Source organism: Lepisosteus platostomus, chromosome 5 (assembly GCF_059453375.1).
Source record: "Lepisosteus platostomus isolate fLepPlt1 chromosome 5, fLepPlt1.hap1, whole genome shotgun sequence".
Lineage (NCBI taxonomy): Eukaryota > Metazoa > Chordata > Actinopteri > Semionotiformes > Lepisosteidae > Lepisosteus > Lepisosteus platostomus.
This window is the reverse complement of record NC_142615.1, coordinates 6,946,062-6,971,020: the sequence shown is the minus strand read 5'-3', so window position 1 is coordinate 6,971,020 and position 24,959 is coordinate 6,946,062. Positions and strand designations below refer to the sequence as shown.

Below are 24,959 nucleotides of genomic sequence, written 5' to 3'. Positions count from 1 at the left end.
AAATGTAAGAACAAGCTGTGCGGACCTTATCTTTATTTACCTTGTGTAATCGTTTTTCATAAAGTGTAATTGTATTATAGCATGTGCCCCTGACGATTTTCTTGATACGTTATATGTGCTCTTGTTTGTATTGTATGTAGTTTTGTTGTTCAAATAAAACGTAAAAGACACAACTTTCCGGATGCGGCTGCTGTAAAAATAAAATGACATCAAGGGTGCTGTACGCAGAGGTCTGAAACCTGCTCCACAGAAGATCTTTATCCAGAGGTGTTAAAGAAGTCGAGATCTCGCCATGAGAGGGGAAGCATCTCAGAAAAAGCAGGTGCAGTCTGTTCCACGGTCATAACGCCACTAAGTCGGGCGACAAGAGCAAAACCCACCCGGCTTCCTCCGGGCAAGTAATGAGACAAAGAAACAACACACAGCAGGTAGCGTGGCCGAGCGGTCTAAGACGCTGAATTAAGACTCCAGTCTCTTCGGGGGCGTGGGTTTGAATCCCACCGCTGCCAGGTGCTTCTGTCGAGACCCCCTTTCAGCTGGCTTCAGACGAAAGGGAGGGAACTGCTTTTTGGCAGTCTCTCGAGAAACTAAGCAAAGTGTTTAAAGATACTTTCTCAGCTTGACATCAAGGCACAAAACAAAAACCTTCTTGCGTCCTCTCAACCCAAAAGCGCTTTGCCACTTTTTGCGTTATGCAGGGAACGACGTCTGCCCAGATCACTTTTGTGTCAATGCAAATCGTAGTGTGCCCTCCGTTTTAATGTTGGCTGTGCTGGCGTGCTGCTTCTGTCTGTGAAACTTGAATGTTCTGCTTCTTCACACCAAATCATCGGCGGGGGTTGAGCTTGTTAAATCTTTGCGCATAGCGCTCCTTTGGAAGTACTTTGTCCAAGTTCAAAAGCGATCGTGGGATTTACTTCATGCGTGCCAAAAAGCATGCCTCGCACGACAGATTTAAATGGGGAATGGAGCCTGCTTCTTGCTGTTTTTCCTGTGGTTGCAGTTACAAAGTTGATCGTGCTTTCACATTCTGTTAACAGTATTCACTGGCTGAGCTTTATCAGTTGGTTCGTAAAGGAATCTCTGCTTCGGTTCCAGAAAAGTCATCTGTGGTGTGTTTTTTTCCGTGCCCATGGCAGTCTTTTAAAGCTGGTAGTAGTGGCGGCGAAGTTAATTTTTTATCCTCTTTAAAAGAATAAGGACGGGCTGGGGCGAGCTCCATTTACCACTCTTTCAGCTAACCGCCGAACTCCCGAACTGATTACACTGCAGAGCCACAGGCGCCTCGCTTTTCTCCATTCTCTGGGTCAGGGTGAAAAAAAACTTGCTGGTATTAGCTGGCCTGCTGGGAGGACCTCTTCTTCACTGATAAGCAAGATTTGTGTTTCATCTTTCTCAAGCTGTATAGGTTTCTTTCAAAACAAGTTGTTCCAGAAAGGAAACGAACACTTGCATTCACCTGAATTAAAAGGCATGGGATTTGCCCGTAAGGATAAATTCTGTACAGTAAGACAGGAAGAAAGGCACCGCTGGGAATCGGACCCAGGATCTCCTGTTTACTAGACAGGCGCTTTAGCCAACTAAGCCACGGCGCCGGCAAAGTGCTGTCCTTTGACAGCCACATGGACACGTCTCAACTGCTCTGAGACATCTGCATTCGGTGTGCACCGAGCCTGCTCGCCTTGCAAGTTTCCTCATTTACATGCGATAGCTCCACCACTAAGAGAAAGGATGAGAAATGGCTTTTATCTGGCACTTTTCATGTCAGAGGATCTCAATCTGCTTTCCGTGTACAAGAGGATGTCCAACTCATGTAGCTAAAGATGTAGACGACAGTGCTCCACTGAAATCTTGATCTCACAACCCTCGGCATGACTCCTCTGTGTTCTGCTTTAGACAAAGGGGGGAAAAGACTACTTTCATCACACGTTTTGCACTGTTTACGGTGTTTGCAGTGCTCTTTCTTAAATGAAAACCAGGAATCGGCACCATATGAGGTGAGACTAGATAATATTGGATCAAGTAGCCTCGCCATTCCATGCGTGACGTGCGCAAAGTGTAATTCCTGTCTTTATAGTGTGCTTGGTAGAGACTTAGCTGGCACATAGAGCGCTTTAAATCCGGGAGTCAGCAGCTCAAGACAATAGAGCTTCCTTCGTCTATGTTTTTTGCGTGAAGGGGGAAACCATGCGTGTGCTGCAAACGATCTTAGTATCGAAGTGCCGTCCCACATAACCGATCCGAACAATCTGCTTTACAGAGGAGCACTGCCGGAGCTTATCGTTGGCAAACTGAAGACCAGGCTGACCTCTTCTGTGACTCTTGAACACTGAGTCTCAAGGTTGTGAATTCAAGCTCCAGGCTGGCGGGAAATTCCATAGGTAATGATCACATTTTCTTGCATGCTAATCAAAAGAAATATTAAGAAACTTTTCCCGATACCAGTTTTTTACAAAAGTAAAGGCACACGGCACATGTGTGCCACATCACGTCCGAGTTTAGTGACAACTACCTCAGAGATTGTAAGCTGGGTAGTTTCAGATCAGATCACTTTTTGTATCAAAGGTTCAAGCAAACCCGAATACTTTTGCAAGAGACATTTCAGAATCCCAGTCAAATCCAGTACGATTGCTGGATCCTTTGAATTCGACTGAACTATAGCACAGATCTGCAGTCCACCATTAGAATACTGTGGGTGTGTTGTATAAGCCAAACCGCCCAAAATAGTTCTAAAACAGGAGAAGCATCCTCGTTTAGGAATGTGGTATAAAGTGAAATGGTCTGGGAAGAGTCCTACGTTTGAACAGTTCAAAATAGACGTCAAGGGGTATTTACGGACTCTTTTGAAATGTAAGAACAAGCTGTGCGGACCTTATCTTTATTTACCTTGTGTAATCGTTTTTCATAAAGTGTAATTGTATTATAGCATGTGCCCCTGACGATTTTCTTGATACGTTATATGTGCTCTTGTTTGTATTGTATGTAGTTTTGTTGTTCAAATAAAACGTAAAAGACACAACTTTCCGGATGCGGCTGCTGTAAAAATAAAATGACATCAAGGGTGCTGTACGCAGAGGTCTGAAACCTGCTCCACAGAAGATCTTTATCCAGAGGTGTTAAAGAAGTCGAGATCTCGCCATGAGAGGGGAAGCATCTCAGAAAAAGCAGGTGCAGTCGGTTCCACGGTCATAACGCCACTAAGTCGGGCGACAAGAGCAAAACCCACCCGGCTTCCTCCGGGCAAGTAATGAGACAAAGAGACAACACACAGCGGGTAGCGTGGCCGAGCAGTCTAAGGCGCTGGATTAAGGCTCCAGTCTCTTCGGGGGCGTGGGTTCAAATCCCACCGCTGCCAGGTGCTTCTGTCAAGACCCCCTTTCAGCTGGCTTCAGACGAAAGGGAGGGAACTGCTTTTTGGCAGTCTCTCGAGAAACTAAGCAAAGTGTTTAAAGATACTTTCTCAGCTTGACATCAAGGCACAAAACAAAAACCTTCTTGCGTCCTCTCAACCCAAAAGCGCTTTGCCACTTTTTGCGTTATGCAGGGAACGACGTCTGCCCAGATCACTTTTGTGTCAATGCAAATCGTAGTGTGCCCTCCGTTTTAATGTTGGCTGTGCTGGCGTGCTGCTTCTGTCTGTGAAACTTGAATGTTCTGCTTCTTCACACCAAATCATCGGTGGGGGTTGAGCTTGTTAAATCTTTGCGCATAGCGCTCCTTTGGAAGTACTTTGTCCAAGTTCAAAAGCGATCGTGGGATTTACTTCATGCGTGCCAAAAAGCATGCCTCGCACGACAGATTTAAATGGGGAATGGAGCCTGCTTCTTGCTGTTTTTCCTGTGGTTGCAGTTACAAAGTTGATCGTGCTTTCACATTCTGTTAATAGTATTCACTGGCTGAGCTTTATCAGTTGGTTCGTAAAGGAATCTCTGCTTCGGTTCCAGAAAAGTCATCTGTGGTGTGTTTTTTTCCGTGCCCATGGCAGTCTTTTAAAGCTGGTAGTAGTGGCGGCGAAGTTAATTTTTTATCCTCTTTAAAAGAATAAGGACGGGCTGGGGCGAGCTCCATTTACCACTCTTTCAGCTAACCGCCGAACTCCCGAACTGATTACACTGCAGAGCCACAGGCGCCTCGCTTTTCTCCATTCTCTGGGTCAGGGTGAAAAAAAACTTGCTGGTATTAGCTGGCCTGCTGGGAGCACCTCTTCTTCACTGATAAGCAAGATTTGTGTTTCATCTTTCTCAAGCTGTATAGATTTCTTTCAAAACAAGTTGTTCCAGAAAGGAAACGAACACTTGCATTCACCTGAATTAAAAGGCATGGGATTTGCCCGTAAGGATAAATTCTGTACAGTAAGACAGGAAGAAAGGCACCGCTGGGAATCGGACCCAGGATCTCCTGTTTACTAGACAGGCGCTTTAGCCAACTAAGCCACGGCGCCGGCAAAGTGCTGTCCTTTGACAGCCACATGGACACGTCTCAACTGCTCTGAGACATCTGCATTCGGTGTGCACCGAGCCTGCTCGCCTTGCAAGTTTCCTCATTTACATGCGATAGCTCCACCACTAAGAGAAAGGATGAGAAATGGCTTTTATCTGGCACTTTTCATGTCAGAGGATCTCAATCTGCTTTCCATGTACAAGAGGATGTCCAACTCATGTAGCTAAAGACGTAGACGACAGTGCTCCACTGAAATCTTGATCTCACAACCCTCGGCATGACTCCGCTGTGTTCTGCTTTAGACAAAGGGGGGAAAAGACTTCTTTCATCACACGTTTTGCACTGTTTACGGTGTTTGCAGTGCTCTTTCTTAAATGAAAACCAGGAATCGGCACCATATGAGGTGAGACTAGATAATATTGGTTCAAGTAGCCTCGCCATTCCATGCGTGACGTGCGCAAAGTGTAATTCCTGTCTTTATAGTGTGCTTGTTAGAGACTAAGCTGGCACCCAGAGCGCTTTAAATCCGGGAGTCAGCAGCCCAAGACAATAGAGCTTCCTTCGTCTATGTTTTTTGCGTGAAGGGGGAAACCATGCGTGTGCTGCAAACGATCTTAGTATCGAAGTGCCGTCCCACATAACCGATCCGAACAATCTGCTTTACAGAGGAGCACTGCCGGAGCTTATCGTTGGCAAACTGAAGACCAGGCTGACCTCTTCTGTGACTCTTGAACACTGAGTCTCAAGGTTGTGAATTCAAGCTCCACGCTGGCGGGAAATTCCACCTCTACATACCCGACCACCACTGCATCACACAGCTGCCAGCGCACCTCACCGTGCCAGACCACCACTGCGTCACATAGCTGCAAGCGCACCTCACCGTGCCAAGCCACCACTGCATCATACAGCTGCCAGGGCACCTCACCGTGTCAGGCCACCACTGCGTCACACATATTTCAGCGCCATATATTTCATGGATATTATGGAATATAATGGATGGATATCTTAGTTATCTTTCTAGTTCACAGGTTTGCATGCATAATTTAATTTTGAAAGCCACTGAGACATCAAGTACTACTTTTGTATTTATGAAAAAGAAACAAAACAAAAAACATACTAACAACTGTGCCATCCTACTCCTTAGTTAATACATTTTATTATTCATAAACAGTTAACATTGTTAGCAAAATATTTTGAATTATATTTAACCCTATTTTTTCTTTAGTTTTGTATTTAACTTATTATATGATAGTCAGACTTAATGTATATTGGAACAATGAAAATATATTTTTACAAGATTTTACATTAAGCACTTAAAATTAATATGGTTAATAATAGTAAACTGTAACATGCTGTAACAAGATCGGTTAAACTGCGAAGAAAATGCTTTCAGAGAAAATGTTTCAGGTGTGAAGAACATAGATTTCCAATGCAATTTCAACCAAACCTGTTCCCACACACCCTGCCCCCACTACCATTAGAATATACACAAACATTTTAGCGTTTCATTCTGAGCAGAAGACCCTCACACCTGAAGAGTGCTGGCTGTGACGAATTAAACCGGTTTTACAGGTCTCAATCACAGACCATGTGACATGGGAGTCAGTAAACTAACACACAGCGCCACCGGATTTGATAACACTATAAAAACGCTATAAAATAATGTGACTTGGCACAGAACAAGTTTACAGCACAGTACAAAAATAAATGCTGACCATGACTTTAGAAGCATAAATTGCCTTACACTCAATTTAAACACAAGCTGTCTTTAGCCCTCTAAACTGGTTCATACAGAAATGTAGAGATCCAGGCTCAGAACACACAGCTTCATTAGCGAATACATATGCAGGACAACTAGAGAAGACGTTTTACAGAGAATGGATTTTTAGAAACATCCCATCAGTGACATCACTGAAGTCAACTCCTAGGTACTGTAACTGTCGTGTGGATAGTTTCACAAGAATCAGACAAAGGTTTAAGCATCGCTTGTTCTAGATAAAACTGCAAAAAAAAAACCAACAACCAATAATTAACTTCTTTGCGGCTCTGTTTGCCCAAATCATATATTCACAACGTGAAATCTAGAAAATAATATTACGTAACCAAAATCCGCAATATGGAAACAGAACCTGTGTAATTGTTGATAGATGATGTACTCGTAACATTTTTTTCAAGACGAACTACAACATTTAAAAAATGACTTGTATGTACTTGATATCTCTAATCAATCCACGGGTCCCAGCACAAAATGAAACTAAAACACATACCGTTTCGCGCTTCTTATTAGTTGCTCAAAAGTAATTTGACCGTATGGAATGCATAATATAAACCTAGAAACATGAGCAGTGTTTGTGAGCAGTATTTAAGCAGTATTTGAGCAGTATTTAAGCACTGTAGTATCGGTGTTAAGACATACCGTTCAAATACTGTAAATCAAGTTAAAAATATCTCAAGACCGATTTTTGTCATAATGAAACCATGTTTCGTGTATGTTTTCTTTTTCATCTTGAAATAACTCATTTCTAAATAGCTTTTTCACTGTTAACATCTTGCAGCAACTCTGCAACAAAATATACACTCTGACAGTTCATCCTGCTACCAACATTAAATAAGATTTAAATAAGATTTCTATATTTATGTCTTTATTTAGTGGTTTCATTAGTGACAAAGGCTAAACTTTCTTCGAAAAATGTATTTTATGTGTTGCGGAAAAAACTGACTTGCTTTAACAAAATATGTTTACAAATCCTTTCACCTGGCATTTTCGTAGTTAGAAATTATGCAACGCTCTGTTAAAAGCAAGGGAGTTTTTATGTCCATTGCAGTTCTTTTGCAACATGAATTTAATTATATCGTTATTAATTTCTTGAGATACGCGATTCCATATTATATTCCCTTTTAATCAAATTCTAAAAGTATGCTTGTTGTCTCCGGTATCACGTTAGTTAAAGACTTCGAAGCTTACAATGTTTAGGGAGAAATGGAATACTGGTGTGTATTTTTTTCTTTAAAGTACCGAGACCAGCCATATACTGTATGTTTATGTTCCAAAATTAATATAGTTTATGGCCTTCACACGCGTTACAGTATGCTCCTATTCTTTTTATGCTCAGCTACTAAGATTTCCCTTCAGTGGTAAAATTAGATATGAATATTCAATACTTAACCGGGCACAGTTAAGACATTAAATATACATATACATACTGTATACAGTACAGTTTGCATACGGTAATATGTTTATGTTACGTGATTAAAAAATAAATAAATACAAATGAAAAGTCCAGCACCAGCTGGATTTGAACACACAACCTGCCAGTTGGTAGTCACGCACCTAGACCAGTAGGTTACAAGACAGCGCGCATGAACACCCAGGCGAAACAGCCCTACAGAGCCCTGTCGCAGTACATGGATATAATCATACCGTTATTAAATTCTTGAGATACGCGATTCCATATTATATTCCCTTTTAATCAAATTCTAAAAGTTGTTGACTCCGGTATCACGTTAGTTAAAGACTTCGAAGCTTACAATGTTTAGGGAGGAATGGAATACTGGTGTGTATTTTTTTCTTTAAAGTACCAAGACCAGCTATATACTGTATGTTTATGTTCCAAAATTAATATCGTTTATGGCCTTCACACGTGTTACAGTATGCTCCTATTCTTTTTATGCTCAGCTACTAAGATTTCCCTTCAGTGGTAAAATTCAATATCTACAACGGGCACAGTAAAGACGTTTACAGTAAGTCTTTCTACGACAGACCAACGGACCACGAGTGCCCCTGTCGGTCAACCAATCACGCACCGCGGTATTTTGCGTCATCGCGTGTCACGATGCACGAAGCCGTAGCCAATTACCTCCGGTACATGTCTGTACCGCGCACTTTGAATGGCTGCATCTGTAAGGAGATTGGAAAATATAAGAGTGTCTGAAACGTATAAGTACAGTACAGGTGGACGTAAAAGTAGTTAGATAAACAGTTTTTGTATTTTTATACAATTAGTTGCAATAGTGGAAACAATTTGGATTTTTTCGAATGTCTCGAAACCAGACATGCTGAAACGCTGTAGGTTTAGAATCGAGACTGGGGAGAATAACGTCTTGTGAGAAGATCTGTTTACCTAACGATTAGATCCTGTAAATCCCTTGTAGCCTCCCAGTCCCAGTGTCTGTCCCAGTCCAGTGGATAAAAATGTACTGTTAATGGAGTGTTGGTTTCTCTGTTAGGGGATACTGGAGCACTACTGTCATGCTTGTTTCACTCCTCTGTTCAACAGTGTGCTATAGAGTAATGTATATGGGGAGACGGCAGGAGGCCACAGGAGTATTGGGGCAGCAAGTTTTACTTGCCGAGTACCAGATTTTAATGGGTGGTTTTATCCCAGATCTATTGGGTTGGAATATTATGCATTACAAAGAATGACTATCCAGAACAGGGTATCACATGGCTTCAACTGACTGTGATCACTCAGTATGTTGATGGTATTCTGAGTTCTTCCCCTGACGAGGAAACCCACAAGTCTGAGTTGCTTCAGCTTTAGAGTGTCTAATATTAAGCAGTTATAATAAGGCCCTTTTGTGTCGAGCATTGTGGAATTTTAACAGGGCCAGGGTGCAATGTTTTTACGGGGTGAGCACAACTTTTAACAGATCTGCTTAAGGGGGAGTGCAGTACAAGGACAAGATTGCCTTGGTTCCAGCAGCAAAAGCCGCCTGTAATCATTTGAAACAAGCTCTCTTACAGGTGCTGAGACTGGGGTTTCCTCAGATGGATCAACCATTCCTTTATATGTAAGTGTGGACAAAGGGTTACTGTATATGTATATAATGTATGTATTTGTTGCATGTAGGCCACAATTCTGGATGGCTATGGAGAAATAGGATTCTCTCACAACGGCAGGGACTCCAGTTAAGAATACTGGGCTTGTCTCTGAACTGATTTGTAGTTTTACAGCTGCCGACAGAAGCAGCTTGAGTAAGGTGTAAATAACACAATAAATAAAGAATTCCAGTAACTCAAGGTAACAACCATGCAGATGCAGATGCCAGACGAGCGGCACTGGGAGAGCGGGAGTCTGAGACCCCTGTGAAACCTCTATTGGGGAAAGGGGAGAATTCAGGTTGAGGGCTTTAATAGATGTTTAATAGTGGTTAGAACAAATGTGTAAAAATGTGGGGTTGTATAATGATGGGATGTGGGCTGGCACATACCCAAGTGTATGACAAAGATGATCCCGTGGTACGGACTGCCCTTCCCCTTGGATACTGATCTAGGGGCATACTACACTGGGAAGGTGTGCCAGGCTGTAATTGTCTCACTAGGGGTAAGTTAGAAGTCACATTGCCCCCATCACCCACAGTCTGAAAGACCAACTAAGGAAATATCAACTGAAGGAACACCGTGGGTAGATGCTCTACCTGCAGTCCTGTGCGGTTTGCGGGCTGGAGAAAACAGAACTGTGAGACTGAGCCCATTTGAGATCATCACGGGCAGCCAAAGAAACTCCCTGGAGGCCAAGTTTGGCTAACGCACTGATGAATTAACTAACTCTCTATTAAAGTATTGTAGGTTTGTTAACTGAAGCAGTGCACAGGGCTCGTGAACAGGTGCCGGACGCTTGGGGACCTCCAGTAGAGGGGAGACACGACCAGATACCTGGCGAGTGGGTGTAGGTGAAGGAGAGATACCCTGCCAGACGTTGCAATCCTGCTGGGAGGGACCATATCAAGTGCCACCAACTACTGACTGTGCCATCTGAGTGACAGGATGAGATCGCTGGATCCGCGTATCGCACTTTCACCGACCCACGGCACCAGAGACTGAGTGAACAGAAAGAAGGATGTTGTTACCGTTTCTGTGTCTGATGTTTCCTAAGACCAACAGTGTGCTTGTTAGGCCTGAGGAGCATTTCTGGGGATATGGTATCAATACATTCCGGGTGTTGGCATATCTATAAGCCAAAAAGTTATAATCGGAGTTGGGTCAGTATTGCTGTTCCAAGATCCTGACGATAGATCTCCACATGGCTGAGGTCTGCGTTTGGGTCCTGGAGTAGGACTTTATGTATTTGTAGGATTAGGGCTGTTTTATATGTATAATTGTAACTATCACTTGTACAAAAACATCAATAACATCTTGTTGTAACTGTGGAACACACAATGTCATGGTAATGCATGCCTGTACATCTAAAAAGGAAAGATCTGCCCTGACATTGTATGTGTAAAAATAGGCAGTCCTGACGTATGCCATATTTTATAAGGGGGGAATGAAGTAAGAGATAAGATGTAAAAAGGGTTAACGTAAGTCAGTTCTGCCTGAAAATTAGACTTCTAAGCAACAGGGGTTTATGGCAGGAAAGGGGGTTAACTGATAAGGATGCCAGATGCGAACAAGGAACCCCCTGGGGGCATAATCTTAAACTGACCATTTGGGCCTCTTAACTGGCCAAATACCATGACCCCCCCCCTTACCATAACATTGAATGACGTCTGAAGCAGCAAGCAAGGACTATAAAACCTAAATGTTTGTACCGGCACATCGAACAATACTTCGGTTTTGTTGTTTCTTGCGGGAAACAAGACTTCGGCTTTATTGTTCCTTGCATGCAATAAACTCATCTGTTTTACTTCATCTTGGGATCAAGAACCTTATTCCTTCTGTTACAACAGTACCAAATGCACGTTTCTTCTGTAACCGGAGCCGATCATTTGCAATTGGGCTGTGCCGACAGACCAGGACGAGCTCTGTCGGCTCAAAAGCAGCGCAGGACCTGCAAGTACAACAGACATAATTCGGAAAAGTCCTGACGTTGCATTTCAACTGAGCCCCAGTATACATCGACCCTTCGACACTCTGAGTGACAACTCTCTTGCGTGTTCTCATATTTATGTAGTTTGCTTGCATGATGCCCGGAACAGCAGGGTTGTGTGCTCCCATATGGTTTAGTGGTTAGGATTCCTGGTTTTCACCCAGGCAGCCCGGGTTCGACTCCCTGTATGGGAACGTGTCAGTTTTGCCACCTGCTTTCCAAAAGATCAGCACCTTGTACGAAGGAGCCGCATTAAAACTACTCGAACGTGCAAAACGTGCGAGAAGAGGGGGAGCTTGTTTACAGCCGAAACTTCTCGCGTGTGAGATGAGCTGATCATCGCTGTGGGAGGGTTACTCTGGTAGACAGGGCTGAACTTCGGCAATAGGATTTATAGTCTCCAAGATGATATTTGCACTTTCTGGAGAGGCGATTTTCTCCACTTCAGTAGCCCGATTTCGTCGATTGCGTGGAGAGGGCTGTAGAATGTGGCGCCGCCTTTCCTGCTCCGTCCATGACAGGCGTGCTGGTCTCTGGAGAGAGAGCACGGTCCATCAGCGCACTCCAATAAAGGCACTGGAAGCAGCTGAATCGCATTGGCGAAGCTCAGCGCTGGGCCGCTGGGCATGTCTTACCACTGTTTCCGTAGTGTAGTGGTTATCACGTTTGCCTCACACGCGAAAGGTCCCCGGTTCGAAACCGGGCGGAAACAGACATCTTTTGTCGCCAGGCACAAAAGGGGATTGGGGATTCGTCTAGCGCTGTGATCGAACAGACCCACTCACCTCTTAGTGTGGCGAGATCTGCACAGTGCATGTCACAGCGCATCCTGCTTTCACTTCAATGCGCGTCCTGATGTACCCCAGTCTCCCGCGTGACAGGTGGGGACAGGTGACAGGTCCTAACGAGGAAGACATCGCTCTCTCCGACCCCCAGCATCGTGTCCCGACCCACCGTGCTGGAAGCCGACGCGTGCTGTAATTCCTTTACGGAGCAGAAATGACAACCGAGGAGCCGAGAGATCATTTCAGCATTTCGCGTCTGAACTGAAAACACAAACGACCAACTCGGAATGACTTGCCTTTGACGCTTTTCAAAGCGTTCTTTGTGCACGACGACTGCGCCGCCTAGCAGATACAAATGGGTTGTACAACTTTGAACTAGCAAATGGAAGAGGGCTAAGCCCCCTCTCTTTTAGCCCAGGTTCGATCTGTCTCCCAGAATCACCAGGGCGCACACACACACACACCCGTGCCGTTGAAGTGCTCTGCTTCATTTCTATGGCAACTCAACATTCACTCCTACCCCGAGTGCAGAAAAGACAGCATCCACAGCAACAACAGCTCAGGTCTCTGCACAGGAGCTAAGCTGCCCTCATCTCCTCTGCTCTGCGGCTGCGGCGGAGTGGAGTCCTGCCTGGAGCCGTGTTTGCAGGCGGCGGCTCCCCGCGCCCTGTCTGTGCGTCGTGTCCAAGAGCTCCTGGGAGGAAGAGAGAGCCCTCCCACTCGGGGGCTTTTCCACGGTCTGTGTGAGGAGGGGCGGGTGTGTCCAGTAGCTTATCGAGCGGAAGCCTGGGGCGGCGGAGAGCTGTGATCGTGCAGACCTTGAGGTGTCACCTTTTTGTCTGCTTTCCCGCCCCCCCTCCGCCCAAGCTCTGCTCCAAAGTAGCCCGGCAACCCCTCACACCTGCACGTGTCACAACCTAAGGTGCGGTCATGAGACACCCATGGGGTGTCGTTCTGTTCTTGCTAATTGTTTCCTGCCCGTCGCAGGCAGGAGTCCATGCGAGGAAGATGCGCTGGACAGAGCTCAGAGGGCGCAGCTGGGTGGCTTTCCTTCTGAGTGACGTTCCTGCAACACTCTCCCGCTACTCTTGGTGCGCTCATGCCACAACACAGGAAGGCTGGAGCAGGTGGCTGTGGGCTTTGTGCACCGCCGAAATAGCTCAGTTGGGAGAGCGTTAGACTGAAGATTTAAAGGTCCCTGGTTCGATCCCGTGTTTCGGCATTTTGTTTCATCGCGCCCTTTGTTCCTCTCTCCAGCGCCCCCTGCCTAAAGTGACGCGTCCCTTTCTCAGCCCGAAACGCAAGCGAGACACCAGCAGCAGCCCCTGCAGGTTTCCGTAGTGTAGCGGCTATCACGTTTGCCTAACACGCGAAAGGTCCCCGGTTCGAGACTGGGCGGAAACAGGTTAGTTTAGAAGACAATGTACCAAAACAATATATGCTGTCTGGGTCATTAGAATTAGCTGAAAGTAACTGATAAGCTTTGAATAACAAATCTAGTTTTTCTTCTCTCGCTCTATGATGTAATCTGTTTTCTCTTAGAGAAAGGGGAAGTTTTAGAAGGGACCAAGTGCTGAACTTTTTTACAGCGCAACGTCTTATAAAAACCCTGTACTGCTTGTAACAAATTGAGTCTCTGATGCACTTGGCGAAGTGGCAGCAGGGCTCCCAATATTGCAATATTGAAATAAAGACCTTACTCAGGTGAGAACTCTCTCTTGTGGCTTCCTTGACAGTTATATTTCCATGACAGTTTGGGGGCTCGTCCGGGATCACAAACCTGAACGCGAACGGCTGCTGAAACTCCATCCGGACCCGGACAATTTTAGCAAATTGGACGAACCTCGGAGAATAAACTGTTTATCCTTCCAGAGACGCGTCTGGAGAATTGGCAGCTGTCTGACGTCAGTAAGTGATCCTTTAAAATTAATAGTTTGAGAAGCGAGCCACAGGGGTGTTCTCACGCGGGTTTGATGAGTCTGGGACTCATATAAAGAACTTATCTTAACACAGACGTGTGGTTTTTGCTCTGCGGAGTAGTTAATGTGATAAGGTTCTAAGTAAGGCACCGATCGGTAAAAATGGGAAATTAAAATTCAAAGACGAAAATGGGACCGAGCAGTCCAGCAAAAGTATTGTACGACAAATTCGGAGAAACAATTATAGCCTGGGTTAGGGAAAAAAATTATGTTTATGAACTGTAAAGCTAGGGTAATAGGTGTAAGGGAACTTGCACATAATTTATATATGATAATTAGGGGCCCATAACTATGAAGGATCTTTGTAAGTGAATCAGAATGGACAGAGGAAAGTTGAATTAGGAAAAAGAAGTTTCCTGAAGAAGGGGAAACTTAGAAGAGAAGGAGAAGAAATGAAAGAAAATGAATTGGAAAACTTATTTAATGGAAAGAGGAATCACAGAAATAATGGGCAGCTTAAAAAAAAAGACTAGTCTTGAAACTAAAGAACAGCAAGCTGCAGCTAAAGTCATGGCCATGCGTACTAAAAAGAAAAAGTCTCCACCGAAATTAGAAAGCGGTCCGGAGCCACTTGTTTGTGAAATACCAATGTGCATTTTTCCAGGTCCAGAAGGAACTCCAGCATATGTACAGTACATTGACATTGGTCTCCTAGTGAATTATTTGCATTAGTTAAGTCTTTTCCTTAATTGCCTGATGATCGTAAAGAATTTAGAAGAAAGGCAAGCGCCTTGTTCTTGATTGTCTTAAGCCTAACTACAGTGACATAACCTTGTTGCTAGATCATATTGTTCCTAAAGGCTTACAGCGTCCTCTAAAAAGGAGGAGGCAGATTGGCGGATACGTGACCCAAATGATGAAGAAGTATCCATCTAAATTAAACCACACGGACATGGAGAGGAAAAGTTAGGCGGCCGCTTCTAAAAAGAGGTAAGGACTCCTCTTTTCTAAAAAGTCCCTTGTCCTCTCCATGTTGCTGTGGTGGGTTCAGGGTTTTCCTGAAGCTGAAGCGAGTACAACAGAAAAATGAGTTAATGGTGTATGTGTCTTAGATGCCTGTTTTGTGAAGGTGGGGTAGAAAAGGAGGGATTGCTGAAGGAATAGCATCTCGCCCTGCCCGTGCGAAAAAATCCAGGTGTTGCATCCTGGTACACGACTGCAGTACGGCTGAAGGTAGTAACTAGAACTGTACTTGCAGAAGAGCCGAAAATGGTAACTCGATTCAACTGTGTGTTTAAAGCCAGGATTTGGAACCTGGTCCGTGTTCCCGTATTGTGATAGTTTGTCAGTTTGTCTTGACTGGGGGATTCCGCGGGGCGCGTGGGAGACGTGAAAATGGTTAGGTGTGAAGGGGAAAAAAAAGTTTGATTAATCCAAAGTGAAATTTAAAAGAAATATTGACTGTCAGACGGAATTTAGGCTGAACAGGAATGTAGAAAAGTGTATGAACCTTTGGATAAAAATATTTAGAGGAATATTTGAGAATTCAACAGAATATCATAGATGAGACGGAAAAATCCCTGATGGAAAAGCTAAAAGCAATGGCTGAACGAAACGAAGTTATATATGCAGAAAAAGAAAAAGCAAAAGAAGAAATAGAACGCCTTGAGAGAGAATCTGGGAGAAGGGTGGGAATTAGTGTGGAGATTTTTGAAAGAGCATTACCCACCGAAAACTGATTAGAGAAAAGTAACAGCATGTCAGCAGAAGGAAGTGAGGATGTTTTCAGATTTTACAGAAAGGTTTTTAGCTTTATGGATAGTATACTCGGGGTTAGCCGTTGAAAAGGAAGTGAATGAAGATACTTCCACAGTAATAAAACAAATTTACTTGAGTGGGTTAAAACCTGATGTTGCCAAGAATGTACAACTATGCTTTCCTGATATTACGGACAGCGGAGACAGATTTGATTTAATAACTCGCGAAGCATGCATGCAGAAGTGCGAGCGCTGCAAATGGGAGGTAAAAAGACACCCAAGGAGGAGAAAAGGGAGCCGCCAGTTTTTAGAAATTATTGTGTGACTTTAATGTTATACCGAGATATAAAACCTCAAAGACAAAACTACTAATAAGCTGGTGTGCAGTTACTAAAAAAAAATGTGTTTTTTGAAGAAATTGGAAGAAAGAGGCTTGATTTCACAATTAAAGACCATGTCAGAAGCTGAAACGAGAGCCGTGTGTGAACTAACAGTTTTAATCTAGTAAACACCTCTGTAGCCTTCCTAAATTTATCTCAGGATTGAAATAATCTTACAGTGTGCAGTAACTGGGGGACACAGGAGCACAGCTGTCCTGTTTTTAGACTAAAACAGCATAAAGATGTGATATAAAGTTTTCTAACGGGTAACAGGAGGCTACAGGAGAAGGGGTGCAAGGGTTGTGTTTAAAGCAAATATAAGCTGTCACAGTCTGCTTGGGAAAATATGTACAATTTCAACTACTGATGTGGGTGGGGGACACCCCAGACCTATTTTAGGCCCAGACTGCAGCATTTTATAAGGAATTACTGCATGAAATAGCATTTATGTAAACTAACTCAATAGAGTTATGTGATATTGTGATTGTTTTACCTAATGAGGGAATCCATAAGGCGGGGCTACTCCAAGTATTGGATCTTGAGAGGAAGAAAAAGGAGTATAAAACCAACTACATGATAAAGCCAGGGTGAATGCCTTCTCAGAACGAGCTTGTCTAGTGACGTATTGGTTTAAGGGGGGTAGTGCAGTCTAAAGACAAAATTGCCTTGACCCCTGCAGCAGAAACCGTTTTTGATGTTTTGAAACAAGCTTTCTTGCAGGCACTGGCCCTGGACTGGATTCCCTCAGACTGATCATCTGTATGTAATCTGTATGTAAGTGAAAGAAATGGGTTGTGAGCCGTTGTGCTGGTGGAGGAGCATGGAGATAGGCATCGTCTAGTGGGTTATTATTATTCAGGACCCCTTGATGCGGTGGCCAAGGGGCCGTGTTTATGTGTTGTGCAGGCTACCTGCCTGGCTGTATAAACTGTGAATAATCTGGTGTAGAACTAGCAGACCGAATGAAAAGATTTAATTGAAACTTGTAAATATGCTAAATGGAAAACTGTAGCAATTTATATAGACTGTATATATACATTTGGTGTATGCCACAATTTTGGATGGCAGTGAAGGAATAGGGATTTCCCCAACATGGCAGGGACTCCAGTTAAGAATGCTGGGTTTGTCTCTGAACTGTTAGAAGCTTTGCAGCTGCTGACTGAAGTAGCTGTGGTAAAGTGTAAATCACATAATAAAGAAATGTTTCCAGTAACTCGAGGGAACAACTTTGCAGATGTAGCTGTCAGGTGCGCAGTCCTGGTAGAACAGGAGTCTGAGACCCCTGTGAGACCTCTGTTGGTGAAAAGGGGACAGCTACAGGATATTCAGGCTGAGGCCTCTAAAGCAGAGAAAAGGACATGGTTAGAAAAGTGTGTGGTGCTGCCAGCACACTGGACGCCCTGCATGCCCTCACAGCCTAATGCCCTTTGTAGCTCGACAAATGCACTCAGTTGGACACCTGGGTGCGAGTCAAATGGTGTGCTGGTTACCCAAACCTGGGTGGGGACCGTGTTTGAAGCAGTAGCCACTTATGTGGTATCTCAATGTGATGCTTATCAAAGGAACTTAACTACAGTTCAGGTGCAGGTGCTACAGCTCAAACGGCCTGCTCCTGAGAAACCTTTCATGCAGTAGCAAATGTTTACAATTTACATTTGTAAAGGGAAACCTTGGCTCTTATAATCTGTTTTCCCAGTGGGTTGCTGTCACTGCCTCTGTGTCTACCAAACACTTGATGATGGAGATAAGCCCTCGGTGGGCACTGACCTACCGCTTGTATTATGATCAAGGGACAGGCTGTGGCTGGATTATTCGGGGTGAGATGGACTGAGATCACCCTCAGTCTGCTGGAACAGTGGAATGAAGGAACAGAACTCTAAAAGATCGACTAGACATCAGACTGAAGGAGCGCCATGGGATGCGGGCTGGATCAAACAGAACTGTGTAATAGAGCCTGTTTGATATCATCACAGGCCAATCAACGAAACTTCCTGGAGGGATGAATTTGGCTAATGGATTGTTGAATTTGCTAATTCTCTATTGTAGTATTGTAGGTTGTTAATTGAAGTGGTGCACGGGGCTGGTGAACAGGTGCTGGACACTTGGAGACCTCCAGTAGAGGGAAGACACGACCTGATACCTGGCGAGTGGGTGTGGTGAGGGAGATATACCCTGCCAGATGTTGCAACCCTGCTGGGAAGGACCATATCAAGTGCAACTGACTACCGACTCTGCCATCTGAGTGACAGGATGAGATCGCTGGATCTACGCATTGCGCCGACACCGATTCACTGCACCAGAGACTGAGTGAACATTAATTATTATATTGTCACTGTTTCTGTGTTTGTTGAGCTTCCTGAGGGGGGGCGACAGTGTACCTGTTAAGTGTAAGGAGCTTTACTTTACATAAAATGGGGATATGGAATCAATACTTTATCAGTCAGCCACAAATAATAACCAGAGCTCATGTTGGGATTGTAATGCTATAAAAGATGCTCATGGGAGTAATCCCCTTTGATAGAGGTGATTATTTAGGTTTATTGGCATGGGTAAATAGCCCTGCTTTCAGTCTGAGTGTAACTCAGATGTATTAGAATGGAAATAACTGTATGCTCCTCGCTATAATCACAGTTTTAGGCCATTCTCTATTAGGGTGATAGACAGCTGTTTAGGTGACCCAGCTGTTGACCAATCTTGTAAAAAAACCCTAAGAAAAATGCTGGGCTCCAGCCCACAGGGATTTACCTGTGCTGTAGGAACTAATGCATGAATAAGGAGACTGGATTCTGGTGAAAGACAGGAAAAAGAGGTGGTGTTCGCTCAGGTGGAGGGGGTGCCAGGTGTCCTGAATTCATGCTTCCCACTGTAAAAAGGTCACAAACGAACTGAGCAAAGAGCAGGAGTGATGTCTCCACAGGGCTCCCAATATTGCAATATTGAAATAAAGACCTTACTCAGGTGAGAACTCTCTTTTGTGTCTTCCTTGATAGTTATATTTCCATGACAGAACACACAGCTTCATTACCGAATACATATGCAGGACAACTAGAGAAGACGTTTTACAGAGGAAGGATTTTTAGAAACATCCCATCAGTGACATCACTGAAGTCAACTCCTAGGTACTGTAACTGTCGTGTGGATAGTTTCACAAGAATCAGACAAAGGTTTAAGCATAGCTTGTTCTAGATAAAACTGCAAAAAAAAAACAACAACCCATAATGTACTTCTTTGCGGCTCTGTTTGCCCAAATCATATATTCACAACGTGAAATTTAGAAAATCATATTACGTAACCAAAATCCGCAATATGGAAACAGAACCTGTGTAATTGTTGATAGATGATGTACTCGTAACATTTTTTCAAGACGAACTACAACATTTAAAAAATTACTTGTATGTACTTGATATCTCTAATCAATCCACGGCGACATTGTTAAAGCAGAGTTCCAGTAAAAATAAACTAAAACGCCCTGGGCATACCGTTTCGCGCTTCTTATTAGTTTCTCAAAAGTAATTTGACCGTATGAAATGCATAATATAAACCTAGAAACATACGTGAGCAGTATTTACGTACTGTAGAATCGGTGTTAAGACATACCTCTCAAATACTGTAAATCAAGTTAAAAATATCTCAAGACCGATTCTGGTCATAATGAAACCATCTTTCGTGTATGTTTTCTTTAAAGTACCGAGACCAGCCATATACTGTATGTTTATGTTCCAAAATTAATATCGTTTATGGCCTTCACACGCGTTGCAGTATGCTCCTATTCTTTTTATGCTCAGCTACTAAGATTTCCCTTCAGTGGTAAAATTAGATATGAATATTCAATACTTAAACGGGCACAGTTAAGACATTAAATATACATATACATACTGTATACAGTACAGTTTTCATACAGTAATATGTTTATGTTCCTAAATCAATCTCTTTTATGAGCATGTGAAAGGCATGGTGAATCGATTCTCAAAAATTACTGTACTTTGCATGATTGGAAACAAATGCGTGATTGCGAAATGCTGTGGTGTTACTTTTACAAAGACGGTCAATGAAAAAAAGAATGTTGACCAGGGCAATACTTTGAGTTTACACTTACAGCTTGTCCAAGGTCATTCATTATTAATACTTTTAGTAATACCTTCGTTAAAGACTTTGATGGCCACAGCTCAAACATGAGAGGTTGAGTTTATTAGCTCCACCTTGCCGAAATTCCGGATACTATTATTTTGCTTGTCATATTATAGGAGAATTTACGGTAACTAGCGGTATTTACCAGTAACTCGCGGTATTTAATGGTAACTTGCGGTAGACTGCGTACAGCGTACCGGAAAATAATGCGGTATCGCCCACGCATTTTGAATGGCTGCATCTGTATGTCCCCCAGCTCTGAGCCCATTGGGCCTGCTGGTGTAACCAGAGCTGCAGCGTCGCCATGCTGGTGGGGGTCAGTTCGGCTTTTCTGTTGGAATGAACAGGGGGGTTACATGATGGTGCTGTCTGTGGTATGGCTGTCCTGCTGTTCTGGATGAGGGGTGCGTAGTGTGGTGCAGGTACTTGTCCCCTCCTGCTCTTGGTCCAGGTTGGAGGGTTGCACCGATTCTGAGTCTTGTTAGCTGGTATGGATGGGTTTTGGAGTGTTGATACCAGAGTGGTCCGGGGGGGGTGCAGGTGTCTCGGGGGCATTCTTGTTTTTCTGTGAGTTCAGGTTGATTCTGTTGGTTTTGCCACGAATCTCCCTTACGCAGGCAAGCGCTCCCGCATTCCCTCGAGCTCTCTCCGTACCAAACGTCCATGCGTCAATCAGTCCTCTACTTAAACCCTCATCTGTCCCCCGGTCATTGCTCACGATTGAGATTCTCTCCCGGAGCTTATGTACTAACTACACCTTTGACTTACTACGACTTCTCCCCTGGACCTCGACCCCGCTTTTCCGACTACCGCTTTAGCCACTCGATTTTGTACCTTCGCCTGTTTTACGCTTTCTCGGATCCTGACCCAAGCCTGTCTCTTCGTTTACACCTCTGTCTACCGACGCAACTTCTACGCCTTCCCGGACTCCGACCCCTGCCAGTACCTCGACTACGCCTTCGCCTGTCGATTCTGTGCCTATGCCTGTACTACGCCTTCCCGGACTCGGACCCCTGCCTGTTTACTCCGGTGGAAGTTGCCATGTTCAAAAAATCCTAAAAAGATAATTAAAGTTGCACACAACAAAGCATGACTGTGAAAGGTCAGGAGGCCTGACTAGTGAGCACAACACTTGATTACAGTAAAAAAAAATAAAGAAATGTTCTACAACTCAAAGCGAGGTTGTATAAGGTTAGGTGAAATGTCTGGTGTAAAACACCTGGTTGCAGCACTGTGGCTGTTGTGCTTGAAGAGCTATTGACTCGTGAATAGCACCCCCCTATCCCCATGTACCGCCTGTCTAATGGTGCCATATTGAAAACCTCATAAAAAAATAAAGAAAGGGGCCACAGCCACAGCAAGGTTGCATAAGGTTAGGGGGCCTGTGTGGTGTGTAAAACACTTAGTTTCAGCAGTGTGGCTGTTGTATTTGAAATTCTATTGAGCCATGAAGACGACCCACCTGTCCCAGTGTATTACCTGTAGTGTTATCTTCAAAAAATCATAAAAAAATAAAGAAAGGTGCCACAGCCACAGCAAGGTTGTATAAGGTTAGGGGGCTAGACTGGTGTGTAAAACACTTGGTTTCAGCAGTGTGGCTGTTGTATTTGAAATGCTATTGAGCCATGAAGACGACCCCCCTATCCCAGTGTCTTACCTGTACTGTTATCTTAAAAAAACCAAAACAAAGCTGGGAAAAGTCAGAGGACCTGCTTAGTGTGCAAAACACTTACTTGCAGCATTGTGGGTGCTGTGGTTTAAATGCTATTGGTTTGTTAACAAAATACCCCTATACCAGTGCATTGTGCCACATTAAATAAAAGCACGAGAAAAAGAGATTCAGAACACAAAGCTGTGTCAGTGTTCTGTGTAAAAAGTCGGTTTGAACATCATGGGAGCTGTTTTTAATAAGCTGCTGAGAAAAGAATATTTTAAACTTCCTGCTGTCAGTAGTATTGTCAATATAGTTGAACCACACCTGAATGAAAATAGAACGTAAAGGAAGGGTTTCAGAAATCAAACAAAGCTTTATTCCCGTGCTTACAGTCTGGCTAATTGGAGACTGCGCTGTTCTGCTTCCTATGGTCATATATGGGTTTTTCGCACGAAACCGTATTGAACAGTATTTCTCGCGTTGTGAACGTGTGCACACAGCAGTCCCCGGGTTCCAGTTAGTGTGTAATTACGCATCGATGAAAAACTGGAGGTTTTAAAAAAGATGATTAGCTCACTGATAGTTTGGTGTAGAGGCTGTTGAAATATCCACAAGTTGTGGTCTTTAAAATGCATTTGGTTCGAAGCCGTTCTGTGCTTCTATTGCAAAGATATGGACAAGAGAAAATGTGAGCATGGTCAAAAAAATGTCATAAAAATGACAAAGTGAAGGCTGAGAAAGCATTCACAATGTATTTTATACACAAAGCATGTGTTTTTGTAACTCTAAGAGATTTCGCGAAAGCGCTACAGGCATGCCAAAATCGTTTTTGAACTTCAAGCTAACTTTACCCCGGTACAGGCGTACTGGTCTCTGGAGAGAGAGCATGGTCCATCAGCGCACTCCAATAAAGGCAATGGAAGCAGCTGAATCTCATTGGCGAAGCTCAGCACTGGGCCGCTGGGCACGGTTTACAACCGTTTCCGTAGTGTAGTGGTTATCACGTTCGCCTCACATGCGAATGGTCCCCAGTTCGAGACCGGGCGGAAACAGCTGCCTCTTGCAAGCTCCTGTACTTCACAGAGGTCTTGAGCGACCGGTCATTTGTTCCCAATGTATTTCCGGTGCCTTCATGCACTCTTGTACCAAATGCACGTTCCTTCTGTATGCGGAGCTGATCATTTGCAATTGGGCTGTGCCGACAGACCAGGACGAGCTCTGTCGGCTCAAAAGCAGCGCAGGACCTGCAAGAACAACAGAAAGAATAGCATCCAGAGGGGGCCTCTTAGTGAGCCCAAAATCTCATCAAGAATCGGCTCCAGCAACAGGGCTGGGCGCATTGTTCCATTCTCCACCCACTCTCAGTGTAAACAAGTCCCTCCTGGTCTCTGCTTGAAATGCACTTTCCTGCGTTTGCTTTGGTGTAACTGGCTTCCCCTGCATGGGCGAATGTGAAGAAGATCCTTAGTAAGTCATTGAAGAAAACCAAGAAGGGGTCGGAGTGGCCTCTGTCGCTCATCAACGATCCAGTCAGGCAGTACTCCTCTGTAAAGCGCCGTTCGTTCACATCGATTGGCTTTTTTTTGCCTTCATTCGTGCAAGTAGTAAAAGCAGACGCCCCTATTCTGCCGTGACCTGGATTCGAACCGGGGTTGTTGCAGCCACAACGCAAAGTACTGACCACTATACGATCACGGGGAGTTACCGATACACGCATGGCAGGGTGGAAAAGGCTGTGCTCTCTTCGTGTGACATAATTTGGAAAAGTCCTGACGTTGCATTTCAACTGAGCCCCAGTATACATCGACCCTTCGACACTCTGAGTGACAACTCTCTTGCGTGTTTTCTCATATTTACGTAGTTTGCTCGGATGATGCCGGGAACAGCATGGCTGTTCGCTGCCATATGGTCTAGCGGTTAGGGTTCCTGGTTTTTACCCAGGCGGCCCGGGTTCGACTCGGTTTTGCCTCCTGCTTTCCAAAAGATCAGCACCGTGTACGAAAGAGCCGCATTAAAACTACTCGAACGTGCAAAACGTGCGAGAAGAGGGGGCGCTTGTTTCCAACCGAAACTTCTCGCGTGTGAGACGAGCTGATCATCGCTTTGGGAGGGTTACTCTGGTAGACAGGGCTGACCTTCGGCAATAGGATTTATAGTCTCCAAGATGATATTTGCACTTTCTGGAGAGGCGATTTTCTCCACTTCAGTAGCCCGATTTCATCGATTGCGTGGAGAGGGCTGTAGAATGTGGCGCCGCCTTTCCTGCTCCGTCCATGACAGGTGTGCTGGTCTCTGGAGAGAGAGCACGGTCCATCAGCGCACTCCAATAAAGGCACTGGAAGCAGCTGAATCACATTGGCGAAGCTCAGTGCTGGGCCGCTGCTCCACAGAGATGAACAGAGATGGGGCCTCATTTGGGAAGGCTCAGAACACTTAATTCTTTCTTATTAATAAGCCTCGCTGCTACAACACATATGCAGTTTGAGCACACATAAGACGATAACCAAGTACCACAAACTACCAGGCATCTAGTATCATTAGCAGTTCAGGTGGGGAGCTGCATCACCATGTGTAGGCTGCAAAGGAACAAGTAATAGGTCTATTCCATGCTTAAAAGAAAAGAAAGAAAATACAACATTTCAGCCGTGGAGCCCTCACACCTGAAGAAGCCTCCACGGCTGAAACGTTGTGTTTTCTTTTTTCTCTTTTCATCTAGTGTCATTAGCCTTTTAACAGTTCCTGTCAAAATAAAATAGAAATGGATAACATTCTAGAGAGAGTTTGAAATACCAAGGTACAATTTAAAACATATCTCTTCCACTACAACCACAATATTTTGGAGAGATCATTGAACCTCACTGTTCTGACATGTCCGTTAGCCTCCGTCCTGCTTCAGCAATGAATGTGGCGGGGCACATTCTGAGGGAGATGAGGTCAATCAGGTGGCAGGAAAACCAAGCTAAGCTTTTTTTTGAGATCCTGAAAACGAAAGAAGGGCCATGTATATGTGTGCAGCTGGATATGTAATTGCAGGTGGCGTAGCAAATTCTGCTGAAGCCCCACTGCCTGGTGTGGACGGTAGCTGTG

General features: G+C 44.3%; 6 non-coding genes across 6 annotated transcripts; 4 read left to right on the top strand and 2 right to left on the bottom strand.

Annotated features, from left to right (window-relative positions):
* Positions 1-427: 427 nt before the first annotated feature.
* On the top strand, positions 428-509 carry trnal-aag (transfer RNA leucine (anticodon AAG)). The gene has a single exon. It is a non-coding gene; the product is annotated as a tRNA-Leu (tRNA).
* Positions 510-1,521: 1,012 nt separating this feature from the next.
* On the bottom strand, positions 1,522-1,595 carry trnat-agu (transfer RNA threonine (anticodon AGU)). The gene has a single exon. It is a non-coding gene; the product is annotated as a tRNA-Thr (tRNA).
* A 1,678-nt stretch (positions 1,596-3,273) lies between these two features.
* On the top strand, positions 3,274-3,355 carry trnal-aag (transfer RNA leucine (anticodon AAG)). Its single transcript has one exon. It is a non-coding gene; the product is annotated as a tRNA-Leu (tRNA).
* Positions 3,356-4,367: 1,012 nt separating this feature from the next.
* trnat-agu (transfer RNA threonine (anticodon AGU)) lies at positions 4,368-4,441 on the bottom strand. The gene has a single exon. It is a non-coding gene; the product is annotated as a tRNA-Thr (tRNA).
* A 6,930-nt stretch (positions 4,442-11,371) lies between these two features.
* Positions 11,372-11,443, top strand: trnae-uuc (transfer RNA glutamic acid (anticodon UUC)). Its single transcript has one exon. It is a non-coding gene; the product is annotated as a tRNA-Glu (tRNA).
* A 445-nt stretch (positions 11,444-11,888) lies between these two features.
* trnav-cac (transfer RNA valine (anticodon CAC)) lies at positions 11,889-11,961 on the top strand. Its single transcript has one exon. It is a non-coding gene; the product is annotated as a tRNA-Val (tRNA).
* Positions 11,962-24,959: the final 12,998 nt, after the last annotated feature.